This window comes from Protopterus annectens, chromosome 16.part0 (assembly GCF_019279795.1).
Source record: "Protopterus annectens isolate FY-2018-M chromosome 16.part0, PAN1.0, whole genome shotgun sequence".
NCBI classification, from domain to species: Eukaryota; Metazoa; Chordata; order Ceratodontiformes; family Protopteridae; genus Protopterus; species Protopterus annectens.
Window position 1 is genome coordinate 503,534,975 of NC_056750.1, and position 14,777 is coordinate 503,549,751.

The 14,777-nt window shown below is 39.9% G+C and overlaps 1 protein-coding gene across 10 annotated transcripts in view; it reads right to left on the reverse strand.

Annotated features, from left to right (window-relative positions):
- The window catches only part of RIPOR1 (RHO family interacting cell polarization regulator 1), a 2,621,322-nt gene that overhangs the window by 1,655,858 nt on the left and 950,687 nt on the right, over positions 1–14,777 (reverse strand). The window contains exon 1 of one of the 10 annotated variants that reach the window (XM_044058665.1): positions 9,728–9,796. The exons of the other annotated variants lie outside the window; for them this stretch is intronic. The gene's annotated coding sequence lies outside the window, so the exon portion shown is untranslated. Of the gene's footprint in view, positions 1–9,727; positions 9,797–14,777 lie in introns of those variants that run through there. 10 annotated transcript variants of the gene reach the window in all.

Below are 14,777 nucleotides of genomic sequence, written 5' to 3' on the forward strand. Positions count from 1 at the left end.
ATTTGTGTTGTGTTACTACTGTGACAGAAAATGCAGGTCGCATACCTCTTAACTGCCTCAGATTTCACAGTCCCTAATTGTGCCACATATTTTTGTTGCGACCCTTGTAAAATTTTTAATGTTCTGGTAAATTAGTGTCACTGAAGACTGCTGTTACCCAATAAAGTAAGTTACTGCACTGTCACATGTTAAAAAATACATGTTTGTGCAAAAACTGTTATGTTATCATTTTAGGTGAAGGGAGTAATATTTAAAATGTGACCATGATTTCGCATACGCACACAGTCATAACCCATTTTTGTTGTCTTTCTTCAGAATTCTTGGGCAAATGAAAGGTAAGGCAGATGGTGACTGATTTTTTTTTACCCACTTCCTGATGGAAGTCTGATTAAAAGTCACACATTTTGTCTATTTTTGCAAAAAAAAAAAAAAAAAAAAAAAACCAGCTGAAGTGCTCTGACAGGTATACAGGTGTTTTACTTCACTTGTCATTTAATCTGAATAGTTCAGCAAAGTTAAGTCGCACAGTGTATGTGCATATATTTGATCTGTAATGCTGTTTGGATATGTAAATCTTTGTGTCAGCACATGGGTTGAGAGGTATGACTGGGGTCAATGACGCATGGTACATTTTCCTGGCTTGAGAAGTTAAGGTGATCATGAGAACAGTTTGTTCTGAAAAGAATAATTTAAAGTTGCTTTAAAAAAAGCATCAATCTGACGAGGTTTATAATATATTACAAATAAAGTTGTATGTAACAGTGGGTGCCCCCCTACCTGTTTATGTACCCCATAACTGTGGTGGTGTTGGTTTTTACTAACAGGACCCCTGGTTCCCATTTTTCCTTGAAAGTTATCAGGCCTTTTTGCACTGCCATAAGCTCTGTCTAGCATATGTGCCTGTCCTAGAACTGAATCGCCTACTTCTCTTGGTAATGGAAGTGTTGGAAGTCAGGCCCCCCCCCAGGCTATTTCAGGCATCTATGGTGAGAGTTTGGTCCTGGGGAGTGAATCTAAATGGAAGGCCCTGATTTTGGGCATAAGCCTGTGCTCACCATGCAAACTTCTCCTTGAGACAAGGGATCAGCTGTATCTCGGACTCCAGGGATTGTGAGTGCTGGCACCATACATTTTTGAGGTACTACTGGAGTTTCCTCATGTGCAGCCTGGCCATGGGAACAATGAGGATTCAGTATGCCATTTATCCTAGTGGCTGGAGAAACTCTGTCTGAGATGCACTGTTTCTGCTGGATTCTTTGAAAGTAATGGATCAAAAAGGAGATCCTGTCTGGGGGAGGAAGGCTTTTTTTTTTTTTTTTTTTTTTTTTTAAGTGAAGAATCCAGGGGGCCCCCCAGGAAAACTATCCTGGTAGATAGAACAGTGTTGGATTTTTGAAAATTTATCATGAAATCCAGGGAGGACAGGAGGTATTTGGTAAACCTCGCATCCTTGTTAATTTTTTTTAGATTCGTGGCTTGTATCGGGCAGTCATCCAGGTAGGAGTATACTTGGACCCCTCTGGTCCTGCAGAAGGCAATTGTAGGGGCTAAGCACTTGGTGAAAACCCTTGGAGCAATAGACAAGTTAAAGGGCAGTGCTGAAATTGCCAGTGACTGGAACCTGTTCGAAGAAAGCTTGTGTGTGACTAATTGGGATGTGCAGGTTGGCATCTTTTAGATCCAGAGAAACCATAAAGGCCTGCGGGACTATTATGGGCAGGAGGTTTTGAAGCGTCAACATTTTGAATTTTGGAACCGGGGGAACTGATCGAGTTTGGACAGGTCTAAGATAGGACACCAACAACCTTCTTTTCTGGGGACCAGAAATAGCCTGGAGTAGAACCCTATGTCTTTCTTATGCTCTGGAACTGGTTCCACTGATCCCGGAGACCAGAAAACCTGGATTTAAGAGAAGGCCTCAGTTTTTTGATTCTGAGGACTATCCAGATATCCTGACTATCTTAAAGGGTCTTTGAAAGTGAGTTTGTAACCATTTGAAATAATGTTTAAAACTCACTTGTCTGAAGTGAGGAGGATCCAGTTTTGTTTGAACAGGGACAGCCTCCCTCCTAATCTTGTGGGGAGGGGATCGGGGAATGGGGTGAGTCAGTCCCTGTTACTATGACAGAAGCCTGAGGCCTAGAACTCCCTTGTCTGAAAGTTTCTGAGGTCTAATACAGCTGTTGCCACTGCCTATGAGTCCTTTCCCACTGGGTTTTCCTCTGTCTGTTTCTAGGTTGGGAGGGAAAGGACCAGTGTTAAGTGGGGAAGTTCCTACTAAACCTAGGGGGCTGAATTTGAAGTTTTTCACAGTCTGCATAAACTTAGCTTTGTCCTCCAATTTTTTTTTTTTTTTTTTTTTTTAAGAACAACCTAAGCTTTAGGTCCCAAGAGGAATTCCTTGTTAAGGAGAGCATCAAGAAAGTTAAATTTAACATGGTCAGGAAGAGACTGTTCCCTAAGCCATGCATGTCTTCTAATAACACAGCTAGTGGCTGCTGCCTGGCTAGAAGCATCATAATCACAGTGTAAGGAATGCCTTGATACCTGTGAACTGGAGTGACAGAGATCCAAAAGCTTGTTAGAAAGGTTTGTATCCTCAAGTGACAAGACGTTTTCTTTAAGCTGATCCAGAATGGTTTGCTGATATTCAACCATGTGAAACTGACAGATGACGGCCCTCATAGTAAGGGTGGCTGATGTATATATATTTTTTTCCCCGAATCTATCAAGGGCCCTGCTCTCTTTATCCATAGGTGTAAGGTTTCTAGAGGAGCTGGCTCTAGCTCCTTTGTGTCCTGGGGTGACCACCTCTGGATCAGCAGATGGATTTTTGAAAAGACATTTAGGGGAGCCCTGTGCCCTAAGAACCTGTCTGGTTTTCTTGCGATTGGGTGAAGAGAGTCAGTATTCAAGGAGGAATCTTGGAAGATATCCTCAACCACCTCTAAAATGGGGGGAACAGCAAGAGGTTTGTGCTCTAGCAAATCCAGAAACCCCCCAATTCTCTTTTTTAGACTGAGGGTATTCCTGTGCTTCCCACTGGAAATATTCCCTCTCAGCATGGAGATTCCCTCCAAAAGTGATATCCTCTTGTGGGGGTGGGGGTGGGGGCAGAGGTTCTCCTCAGAATCAGATTCCTCAAAAGAAGGGAGGGTGGGTTCTTCTTCAGAATCAAACCCCTCTAGGTCGGAATCCACAGCAGAATCTGGAAAAACTTCAGAAGTAAGATCTCTTCCTTTTTCCTGGGGAGGAATCCCCAGGCACTTATCTAGACCTGACTATGGAGATCAGGTCTACAGCTAGTCAGAGCTCTGTGGGTATCCCTGAGAAAGGGAGCCAAGTAGGCCTAGACGAAGGTCCTACAGAAGTACCTCTCAAGAGTTGCTTTGGCCTCAGGCCTAGGGACATCCTGACGCCGGTCTCTCTGAAAAAAAAAAGAGGAACTGGTGTAGGCTGAAGCCGCAAGGGAACGTCATTGGGAAGATAACACTCTTTGGAAGCAGAGGCCTGCTGAGCGGCCCCGGACCCTACCAATGAGCTGAAAGCAAGGGCCTGTGCAGAAGTAGAGAGACTGGACAGCATGTCCGACTCCGACTGGATCTCAACAGAGGTCTGCACCACTACCTCAGACACAGAATAGGGTTGAGAAAGCACCTCGCCTTCTTCAACGATCACAAGCCTAGAAGTTAAAATAGACAGAGAATGGTTGTTGTCAGAGGGCTTAAGTTTGGGTCTCTCATCTTTTTCCGCTTATGCCTAGGGCTGCTCAACCTCTGAGTGACCTGCAGATGCCACTGTATGCTCAGAAGAAGATTAAAGACTAAGGAATCTAGGTAAAATCTCAGCCCTACAACTGATCATCCTAGAGTTAAAATCAGGCACAAAAATGGCAACTAGGGACGTCGTGATCTGGGCCTAAGCAGATGACACAAAGCAAGTGGAAGTCTCTGTGTGGGATCTGCTTACCACAGCAGAGACAATTGTTTACTTTATCTGACATAAGATAAAGCAAAAGAAAAAGAGTTCCCCAACAGGTTGCTTATCTTTCCGCCTACTTCCCTCTGGTGTGGACTGACTAACAAACTAAAAAACTGCATTGGGCTCTGACAGCGAGAAGAGATTGATTTCATGATGTAGGCTTGAGGAGGAGGAAAAATTTTTTTCTGGCAGTTGGGCTGGCTAAGGGGTTTCACAGCAGGAAATCCCACAAGTCAGGACTGCAACAGTGAAACAAGAACATCATAACGTATTTTTCTTACTAACATTTATAGTATAATATATAGCATTAAGAATTGTTTTAAACATGTACTGTGTAGTTTATTGCGGAGTCGTAATTAGGGTAGGGCAAAGGGGAGTCTGCCATGCTGGCAATCTTTCAAGGATTTCTACTGCAGTATGGGCAGGTGCTGGCAGTGACACATATGTTGTCCTGACTGTGCAAGCTCATATGTTACAGTTGTAACAAACAGCTTGCTATATTTAAAGTATGTGTGGAAGATATGTTTTTTTTGAAGTTCGACTTTGAGAAGACAGGGTTCTAGATAGTTGTAGTTTATTCATTTTTTTTATTTCATATGTCCGAAGTGCCTCCCCACCAAGATACAGTGACCCTATTGTGCTCCAGCAAGGAAACGAATATGAAGCTATCACTGATGAGAGGAGAGAGAACCAGGTTATTTTTAGGCTTCTGAATGCTTTAAAACTTTTAAGGGTCACGTGCAAAGTTTAATTTTAAGTATCACTTATTGTGTTGTAATTATGCTCTCTTCATGTAAAATGGCTTTTCTGTGTAGTTTTTATTTTAATATCAGTGAAAAGTATTAACTTAGAAAAACAAAAAAACTTCTGTTTGCAACCTCTGAATGCTGAACAGCTCTACAGTTATTTCCTGATGTGTCACCTGGTTGGGCTTTCTGATGATGACATGGGGGGCAAACGGTATTGTTCAATACCTTAAGATAGTGAAATGAAAGGAGTCTTGTTCTACTTGGAGCAGGTAACTGAAACGGTGTAAAACTGTACGTTACTCAATCTCGTCACCTATATTAAACATAGCCCAAACTTAACAGAGGCCTCGGTGGGGCAGTGGAGTCCATTCAATATTCTTCACTATAGAGGCTACACTGGTGTTGTAGAGAGATAAAGCCCCGACTATGACCCAATCAATCTGGTTTCATTCAGCAGCTCAAGAGAAAGACAGAGCAGCAGGGAAGGGCTGGACATGCCCATTCAAGGTAGCAGGATGCTCTTTGATATGCTCTCTAAGGGGAGGCATGGTCCAAAGAGGGGAATTGCCTTGGATGTTATCAAAGAGCATGGAGGGTGGGGAAAAGGAGTGGGTTGGTCATAACCTTTCCCACAGATGGAAGCACAGATGAGCCAAGCCTATAGGACACCATGACCAGCCCCAGCAAAAAAGAAACAAGTCTGGGGGGGGGGGGGGGGGCAGCTGGTAAAATTGGCATGGACACTGAGTACTGGGGGTTGGGCAGGCAAAAATGAGGTTCGAGAGCATCAATAAAAATATTCTTCAGTGCAGCAGCTCTACCTGTACAGTAGACCTGGTATTACTGGTAGTGAGACAGGCCTGACATACAGATGGAGCTGCATGTACATCTGGGTGTCCACCACAGGAGCTCAACCTGTACAGTGGTATGGCCATGATGCCTGCACTGTCCCCACCCAAAACCAAAGAATGGCTGGGGGGGGGGGGGACTGGGGACTGGTCCACCACAGAATGAAATCTATCATATCTATTCTCATCTAGTAGCCCTTCTCTGCTCATACCTGAGCCAACAAGCACCCTCTCTTCAGAGAAGCAATAGCCATCCCTTCATTACAATTTTACTCTTCCTTACTTCTTAATCTTACTAATAGTGTAGTCTACACATTCCTCAATACATCATTTACTTATGCATTGTTTACGGCTTCCCTACAACTCACTCAGCCACATCCCTCCATAAATTAGCCTATCCATAGTTACATCCTGTCCACAAATGAACTCCTTCAGTTACATACAGTTTATCCTGTGTACTTCACAACTAATTCCAAAACACTAGACAAAAATGGAAGGTCAGCCTACTTGTTTCCCTTTTGTTACCAGCCTCCTGGCATACTCAGGCAGTGTAGAAACTATCTTATGCTCAAAGACAGGCTCACACTCAACACAAACAATTCTGTCTGCAAAAGGAGCAAATATTTAATAAATCTGAAGGCTTTCCTCGCACAAAAAAAACATTGTCTAAGAGCACCACCATCACATTAAAATGTCTTATGGTAAGGCTGTAAAAAAACATTATCAAAGTCTTAAACAACCAGGAAGACTATAGATCTGAGTGAAAATCCAACAACTCATCTTCATGCATACCTACAGCAGAGTCACCTAAAGTCAAATTATTTCAAATCTATTACTCCAAACCACAGTACCTACAAACATGTATTGGTGATAGTTGACTCTAGACACACAGATTATATAGTGAAGGCTGGACAAAGATAGGGTTTTTCCTGAGCTATCTTTCCGGCACAAGAATTTCTGATGTCACAAGGGCTCTGAAGATTCTTTCACTTGATAAATATGAAGACGACACTGTGGTGGTTCATGTGGGAGTGAATGACTGGGGTTGCAAACCCTAAGGGACGTGCAGAGTAACTGTCAGGACTTTCCATGCCAGGACAAATTAAGACACTGGTCCTGGGCATACCTCTCAACCTGCAGACATCAAAAATCTGGACAATGTCTCAAATAAAAGTAGGTATTAATCAGCCAAAATCTGGACAGTTAATTAGTATAAAACTTGCATATCTAATAGCATAACCCTATTCAAATCCATTAGGTTTGTGGGATGTCACCACTCAAATGCATTATGTCACTGTGCAATTACAATGCAAAGATCTACCGAGTAACTAAGATGATCTATAAAACCATTTTCCCACAGAACAGGTGTAGAAAATATGCATCCAAAATGGCTAACAGACTGGCCGGACACACAAATGGAGCTCAAAGCAAATATGTTTGCACCCGAAGGACAAACAGAAATGCAGACATCAATTCCAGGCACAGAACCATGGAGTTTAACTTGAATTCAGCATCAATTCAAAATAAATACATTGTACCAGCTTTCACAAGCAGTGCTTCGTACGATATTAATACATGAACGTTCATAAAGTACATTTTTAGATTACTAATTCAAAACAACACTAAATAAAACATAACTGGCTTTCATGCACAACATTCCATTTGAGGAAATGCCGTATGTTTTACTTTTTATTATTATTATTATTATTGTTATTATTAATTAAAGTCATCTGACTATGGTTTTGTGCCTGGATTTTTGCTCTCTCTCAAGTTCCAGTGAAACACAATGAACTGGCAGGACGACAGCAATCTAGAAAATAATGCTTGTTGCATACCTCACGTACAGTGGTAAGCTGCTAAGGAATCTAAATACAGCCCCCCCCCCCCCCCCCAGCTTAATGTAATGTTTTTCTTGGCTTCCTTTGACATACCTCAAAGCAAATATAAAATAAATAAATAAATACCTCAGAGTCACATTCCATTAAGCCTGTATGGTACCAAAAGAAGTCCACTCTAACAGCAGCAACTCACTTATCCTCCACTTCTGAACTGTTTCAAGCTGCACACTTTCTTTACTACTATAAATCACGCACAGCTCTCGCTACTATTATGTTAGCTCATTGTCTGTTGTAGCCTGTCGTTACCCTTAGCGACTTGTGAGAAGGTAGTCCCCCAAAAAAGACTGTAAAAGTTGTAGTTAAAAGTACCACTTATTATTTCATGACAGTCTTACTTATGTTGCAAATCTGGTATGTCTGCAAAATACACAACATTTGAAACATACACTCCTGGGAGGAATTATGTCTTCTCTAAGAATGATAACCAGGTATAAAGAAAAGATAACTGGCTTCAGCAATTCATTAAACAGTTGGAATCATTCCAAGGGAATCCATTATATGTCAGAATGGGATGAGATGCTGAACAACCCAGCTTGCTTTGCAAAGGTTGGTCTGTGATGATCATTCCAAGGTTCTGCATAATTACCAAGCCCCTTGCTGCCCACATGGTGCCTTTTTCAGCCAGTCCAGTTAATAGACATTACAATGCAACACAAAATCCAAACCTGGATTATACTAAGGTGGTGCCTCTCAAAAGCCGTAAGTCTTAACAACTAACTGTCCGATCTTGAGGCTGTTCTGTAATTTCTGCAAATCTTTTGGATTTCTAATACCGTAGGTTCATAGGCACATACTAGGCTATCGGCCCTAGGACCTATATAAGCCTAGCCAAAAAGGTACCCTGGCTTTCGCCACCCAAGAAAATTATTTTCCTGTGCCCCTGTCGAGCAGAGCCACAGAAGTGATCCCCAGGGTGAATTTCCTATCTCCCATCCAATCATCAAGATTTTTTCTTGAAGAGTACTAATAAGGAGCTTTGTTTGATATAGATAGGTAGTTTGTTCCAGAGTATAGGAAGTCTCTGGGACAAGAATCTATCCCTCCAGCATGTTCTGTTTATTGCAGTGACAAGGTTTAGGTCCCTAGAGCATGTAGCACGGAGGGATTGGGATTTCTTTAAGTGGAGCATGTTCAAGAGCATGATGGGAAAGGACCCCATTCCTAAGTCAAAGTATGCTTAAAGTTCATGAAATTAGCATTATCTTTGATGTTAGCCAGAAGTGTTCTTTGCAGAACCCGCAATATCCCAGTATTGACTCCTTCTGCAATTCATAAAGAGTTACATATATCGATAACATATCTAAGCACAACTGTAAATTCTTCTTTATAGAACAGTGTAAGAGACTTCTCTGTGTGGAAGATTTTCAATTCATGTATATCTAGTTAATCACTGTATATTAATAAGATCAGATAGTGGTAGTAGAAGTAGCAAACTTAAACTCATCCTAAGTCAAAAAATAATAAAAAAATATATAATTTGAAATATTATACAGACTAACTATTCAAAAGTAATCCAAGCAGGGTAGATCGACTGGAACCCCGACTACAAGCCAGGGTCCCAAGTTCATACAGATGAACCAGGCACAGCCACAATAACAGGAGCTCCACTTATCTGGAACTACTCTGTTAAAGTACAACAGACTGATGACGAAAAATGCGTGTTGTTCAAAGGACTTACTTTTGACCAAGCTGCAGGAGTGAGACAGCTCAGGTACTGATAGACCATAAAATGTTTGTGAGGAAGCTCAGCTTAAAGATACAGCTTCTTGGCAAAATTAATGATATTAAAAATAAACCTACTGATGAAACTATAAAAAGGCCTAGCAGCTACTAACTGTCCACCACTACATCAAACATTATCTGCTTTCAAAGTGAAATGTGAGACTGACATTAGGAAACTACTTAAAAAACCTAAAAACACTTTATAACTTAACACAGGGAGGAAAAAAGGCATTGATCGAGCTAGGCAATGATAAATCCAGGCTTGTAATGAAGGCAGACAAGGGAGGAGGTATACTTGTGATTGATACCACTAGCTACAACCAAAAGATAGGGAACATGCTGGAGGTTAACAGATTTTATGAGTTATTTACCATGGATGACATAAAAAGAGCACATGACTTATGGAACACTAATCTCACCATATTATACTTACAACTAAAAATCTTTATAATTATTTATGGAACCCATGACCATGTTTACCTTACTTTGTTTGGAATACCAAAGCCACACAAGAACAGAGAAGACCCACCTTATTGATCGGTGGTAGCAAGTGGAGGTTCGCTTACTGAAGCAACAGCCATCTACCTTGACTACTTGCTGAAACCTTTAGCAGAAAAGAAGAAGTCAAACATAACAGAATCAGTGGATGTTTTGAGGAAAATAGACATTACAGTGGAGCTGACAGTATTTTATTAACTATCAACGTGGACTCCTTGTACATAGTGCTCCCTCACAATTACTGTATAACAGCAACTATGAAATTATTTAAGAGAGATAATCAAGGTACACAGGTACAGCAGCTAAAAGGTAAGTAAGCTCATTAACCTAGTACTGGATTTTAATTTCTTTACCTTCAATGGCACACACTACAAACATAAAACTGGTATAGACATGGAAGAGCTGCCATGGCTCCCAGCATAGCTACCATAGCCCTGGGCAAGTGGAAGGAGGACTTTATATTAAACAACACAGACTACATGCAGCATATCACATGCTATTTGCATTTTATTGATGATATATTTATTGTGTGGGCAGGTGACACCTTGCAGCTTGGAGATTTTATCACTTACCTCAATCAATCAACCCCCTTCCTGAAGTTTACTTCTTCCCATAGCTATACTTCAACCACTTTCTTAGGTATGCAGATTTCCAAGGACACCAACAATAACAATCACCACTGATCTATTCAGAAAACCAACGAGGGTTAACTTATTACTCCACAATAAAAGTCTGCATCTTAAAGTCCCTGGGCTATAGATTACCAAGAATTACCACCGACATGGAACCATTTTTGAGAAACCTGAACAACTTAGAGAATGATTTCCTGGTGAGAGGCTATGAAAGTCAAATGTTAAACATTCTGGAATCCATTACAGAACTGAAAAGGACTGAAGCACCTTCACTCAACCTCTCCAATAGGAGAATGTTAAGAAATTCCACAGAGAATAACAAATGATGATAACGTACTACTCAAAGTTAACAAATCTCATAACTCACATGGTGACTCCTTATACGGTTGCAAAATCTCTAAATACTGGAACTCTCTTCCTCAACATATACTAACCATCAATAATACTCGTAACTTCCAACAGGCCCTAAAACAATACTTCTCAACATACTGGTTATGCTCCTGTTCTCCTCCAGACTAACCTGTTTTACTTTTCCTCCTTTTTCTGTCTCTCAACGTGCTCTCATGTCCTACTTAATGAGGATACCACCTTATTCACGTGATCCTTTTCACATGTACTAAAAAAAGTGTTTAAATAATGATCAATAATGTTCTTGTAACTGGGTTTACTGTGCTGATGATGTACCTGCTTATAACCTTTAGATGCAAAAAATTGTACAAATATGTATCCTTATTGGTATTTTTCTTTAATTGCTTTGCATAACAATTATGTTATGGAGCTTTTCTTCCCAGGTTTCCACTGAAAATAGGTTAATTTTGCCCAGTCGGACATTTACCTGGTAAACAAATGTAAATAAATAAATAAATAATAAATGCAAAAATAGCTGCATCCTGACATACACTTTGGATTATCACAGTATTAAAAACGTTATTAAAGAATACTGGGTCACTGTCACAGGAAACCCTTATTTGATTAACATCTTGGGTGAAGCCCCATCCTTGGTTTACATGAAGGTCAGGAACATTACAAGTTTTGTTGAATTTAAACCTAGACTATATGAGAGAAACACAAAGATGTGAAGCTAATTGTACATTTTGTACATTTATACAGCAAGGGGGTAGTTTTATTGCCCTTATTTAAAGGAAATCATTAAGACCAGTGCAGGAGGTGAATGTAACACTACAAAAGTAATTTACAGGGCACAGTGCAATGAATGTGATGCATTTTATGTGGACAAGACTGTAAATAAACTTAAATGTAGGATTTCATGTCATCTGGCAGAAATCTGCTCTGGATGGAAAAATAATGCACTAGCCAAACACCTTGCTCTGCATAAAAGAGACACAGGTTTCAACTTCCAGACACTGGATCGCACAGACACAGGTGTGGCAAATAAGGGTTCCTATTGGAACATCGAATTTCCAATTGCCCAAATCACTAAAGGTCTACCTTTAATGACTGAACTGGAAATTCAAATTTGTCAAAACTAACATAAAAAAAAAAAAAAAGAAAAAGTAAAGTGTGTAGGTGCACCCCCACCTCCGCTACTTAAATATAAGAACTCCTAGATCTCGCTACAGTGTAGGAAAGGGAAATCTTCCCTTTCCGCACCATAGTTCATTAAAGTGTGATCTCGGAGTTGCTATATTTAAGTAGCGGGGAGTGTGGGGGGCTTGCCCCCCTGCTTAAACCTGTCAGGGTACGTTGTCTTTTTTTTTTTTTTATAATTTCGAAGTTACGGAACTTTGATCATATGGGGTCGACCATATGGTATTCGACATTCCGTAACTTTGATTTTCTAATAGGTAACAGGCAATTAAAGCTGAACTCTTTCAGGAAGCCTGGGCTAAACTACTACTGTTCATTTAAAAGTGTGCTGAAACTTAGAAAATTGCCACATTGTTTACATGACTACTTTTATTTCATTTAATTCTTCCAGTTGGTTGTAAATACCATGGTAAATAACTTTTTAATAGAAGTGCATATTTTGTTTCTATCATACATTTTTTTTTTCTTTTTATTCTTTTTTTCCATTTTATTTGAAATGTTTAATAACAATGCTAGCTAACTATACAATAATATTTTTTGTAGATAGTTTTTTAGGGTTCTTGTACACAGACCTGAAGAAGTCTAGAAGGACAAAAGTGATCTTTGTTAACAATGGGTTACGGAAATAGAATATGGTTTGCACAATGGATTTTTTGGATGCTATATATATATATATATATATATATATATATATATATATATTTTTTTTTTTTTTTTTGCCAAATGGTCTAAGGTTTTTATACATTTCCAACCATGTAGTACACTGTCTTGGATAAAAATCACAGACTTACTAATCTGGTTAATAAGAGGTACCACATCATTATTAATTTTATTTAATGTACATATGGGTTAAATTATTATGACAGCTACTAAGTAGGGCAGGACCAGCTCGAATGTCACATTGATGGGGGAAGGGATGTGAATTTGTTAACGTGTGTACCAATACACTGTGTTTTACAGCACAATAAACCACTCCCTTACCTGATAAAAAGTATATGTACAGTTATAGCATGTTTGTGATGAAACTATTATGCTGTTATTTTTGTTTTACATAGATTTTCAACTGGAAACAGTCTGTCTACCCTGCTGGATTACTTTTAAATACTTAGTAATTCTGTATAATATTTCAAATTATATACTTTTTTATTATTTTTTGACTTAGGACGAGTTTAAGTTTGCTACTTCTACTACCACCATCTTATTGTATATTAACTAGATAGATATATATATATATATATATATATATATATATATATATCTATAAATTGAAAATCTTCCAAACAGAGAAGTTTCTTACACGGTTTTGTTTTTGGAACCACTATTTATTATTTTATTTTATTTATTTTACATTTGTTAACCGGGAAGGTCTGACTGGATACGTGTCCATTTTCAGCGGAGGCCCGGGGAAAAAACTCCATACAGTAGAAATAAGACAGACAACATAATACACTGGGAAATCTAACAGAGAAATACAATCCAGAGTAATGCAACTAAACTTGACTAATGGGTTGTTTGAGGCTTCGGGGATACCACAGAGATTACTTTTTTTTTTTAATTATTTTTTTATAAGACTAGTTTCTGCTACTACTGGAACTGTCTGGGTATCCTTCTTCCACATTGCCCTGCCTGGAAATCCTGGTATTTTGTGACTGTCTCGCTCTCTCTGTACGCAAGACACTGTAATCACTGGGTGCAGAAATTTCAAATGATCAATGCTACTTTTTATCATGTTTTCCTGGACTATTATATCTGGTTTTCTAGAAAGTACAGTTTTGTACCTACCATAAATGTAGATGTCCGAGAGGAATGCATCTGCAGTCATTACAAATGGGTTGTCCTGTCATCAGGCAGCCCTTCGGTCTGCCGGATTCCAAAGTCTGGGTCTGGCTTCGGCTGGAGTCGCACTTCACCCGACGTCATTGCGGCAGTTTTCGGGTATAAAGGCATCTGCCAACGCCATTTTCCTCAGTGTTTCTTGCCCCAGATGCCAGGTGCCCTCTTGGTAGGCTAAATTTGGATAAATGCCAAAGTTTCCAAATAGTAGAGAGCAAACACACAAAATAAACATGTATGTACATATATACAAACAAATACACCATAATAGATCCCCCCAAGCTAGCTGAAGATTGGTACCCTAGGAGTACCTCAGAGGGGAAGGAGGGAGGGTAATCCCGACTGCAGATGCATTCCTCTCGGACATCTACATTTATGGTAGGTACAAAACTGTACTATGTCCTTCAAGGATGCATCTGCAGTCATTACAAATGGGTAGAATACCATAGCTAAACTAGGGGAGGAGGAAATGAGAATACATTATGGTGTAGTCAGGATCCCTTGCAAAACAGCAGTGGCAAAGCCAGCACGGGATCTGGAATATAGAGGTAAGTTATACTGCTTGGCAAATGTATGCACGGAGGTCCAAGTAGCAGCCTCTATAATGTCCTTGGTAGCCACTCCTCGTAAGAAAGCTGTGGTAGTGGCTGTGGCCCTTGTGGAGTGAGGCTTGATGTTCTCTGGAGTTTTCTTTCCATGGTAGGAGTAACAAAGTCTAATGCAATTTCCTATCCATTTGGAGAGTGTCTGTTTAGAAATTGGTTTTCCTTCTTTTCCTGTTGCATAAGCTACCAGAAGCTGGTCAGTTTTTCTATTGTTTTTTGTCCTGTCCAGGTAGCGTAATTGCCTGTGTACATCCAAGGTATGTAAGAGCTTTTCTCCCCTGTTCTGTGGATTGGGGTAGAAAGTAGGAAGGTGGATAGCCTGATTTAAAGAGACTCTGGATACCACCTTAGGCATAAATGTAGGATTTGTTCTCATGGACACTCTATCTTGATGGAAGATCAGGAAGGGTTGTACTGCCATTAATGCTTGTAGTTCAGAGACCCTTCTTGCTGAAGTTATTGC